The 1705-nt window shown below is 37.5% G+C and overlaps 1 long non-coding RNA gene across 1 annotated transcript; it reads right to left on the reverse strand.

Moving 5' to 3' along the window:
- Nucleotides 1–1336: 1336 nt before the first annotated feature.
- Nucleotides 1337–1705, reverse strand: LOC118559746. The gene is made up of 2 exons (XR_004928968.1): nt 1668–1705; nt 1337–1563 (listed from the first exon to the last, which is right to left on the reverse strand). It is a non-coding gene; the product is annotated as an uncharacterized LOC118559746 (long non-coding RNA).

The raw sequence follows: 1705 nt of genomic DNA on the forward strand, positions 1-1705 counted from the left end.
GGTCTTCATTTTCATTAATTATACGAAAAATAGTCACAATTTCAACCTGATCACGTTTTTAATATCATCCTCAATGTTTTTTGAAAGATAAAAGTAGGAAATAGGCTGTCAATCTTAAAATGCCTACCAGTTGGCAATAGATGGGTGACCAAAAACTGCCTTCTGGGCCTCCTCTGCCGCATCAATCTTCTCCTTGCTCGGATTTGCCTCCTCAACTGCTTCACCTCCTCTTCAGCCTGCTGGTAAAGCTGACCAACGACCGAAGCAACAGCAATAATGCTCGTATCGCTCATTTTGCTTCTGTAAAGTGCTGATTTTTAAAGAAGATTCAATCGCCTCTGCAACTACAACAATTACAACTCCCCACAAAGAAATTCCCACTATTGCTAGTTTTATACCCACAGTTCTGTAATTATTTTAGATATTTTTTATACTTTTTAGAAATTAATAAAAAAAAAAAAAGTTTTCAATAAGATATGATGGTGTAGTGTATAAATAGCTTTGAACGTTAAAGAAATGCTCAAGAGCTGCGGGTGTGATGACGTCACGAGTACGCTTCTGTTCCAATACACAATACGTGCTGCGTACTCGCGTTCTCGTCAAGTCCGATCTTCCTGTGTTCTTACCGAGAACAGACTTGACGAGAACGCGAGTCCATGAATTGAGAAACGGCCAGTGGCATTTCTCCCATTTTTTTAATTCTTCTTCTTTTTCTTCCTCTTCTGTCCTTTGATTGGCGGATTGTAAACAATTTATAGATGCATACCTCCACCTAGTGTACAAGAGTGTGTAGCTTTAAAGTTCCACCTACTACATTCTATTTTTTTAATGTTGTATTATGTAAAAATAAAAACGATGCTTTATTAATGACCCTAATGTCCTCCCTATCTCCATCTGTCCCTACAATTCCTTAATACACCATTCTCTCCCCTTTTCCCTAATTACTCCCCTCATCCTCTCTCTTTCAGTTGCATATTTATAGCAATTCATCAAAACATGATCCACATTTTCTTTTCCTCCACAACTCTCACATATATCATTATTTCTCTTCCCTAGTATAAACAAAAGTTAGGTGTGTCCAGTTCTTAGTGAACCCCTGTAGTTTATTGCCGGATGGCAAACAACTTGTAGGTGCATTAACGCCACCTTCCAGGATGGAGTGTGGACCAGGAAGGCACTTTAAACCTTACAACCTCAAAATTAGTGATTATGTCTGAAAAGGGATATTGTGACGGGTTTAATTGATTTTTCTAGGTTTGTAGGTGTTTTTTTTATATACCTATAGGGGTGCCAGTCAGGTATCCCTCCTGACAAGTAGGATTTTAAGTTTAGTTTGTTTTTACCAGTCACACAAGGACCATACACTTCAAGGTGTAGACCCTTAAGTACAATGAATGACAATTGTTTTACACACAACACTAACAACAGAAATGTTTGTTCCACAGTTTTTTGTATTTTGTAAATGTCCATTCAAAAATAAACATAAATCTCTTCCCCACAAAAAAAAGTCCTTGTTTCCTCCCAAGTAGGCAGGCTCCAACACAAATTGCCCCACAGCAAGAGCTGTGAATAAACAGAAAATATATAACCCATACACAATTTAAATTCTACAATACACCAGCAATATCACAACATCACAAACAAAACATACAAAAAAATAGACTTACAGATCAGGAGATGGAAATGTGGCACACAGAAGCAGGAA

The sequence above is a fragment of the Fundulus heteroclitus genome, unplaced genomic scaffold, assembly GCF_011125445.2.
Source record: "Fundulus heteroclitus isolate FHET01 unplaced genomic scaffold, MU-UCD_Fhet_4.1 scaffold_346, whole genome shotgun sequence".
Taxonomy (NCBI): Eukaryota; Metazoa; Chordata; class Actinopteri; order Cyprinodontiformes; family Fundulidae; genus Fundulus; species Fundulus heteroclitus.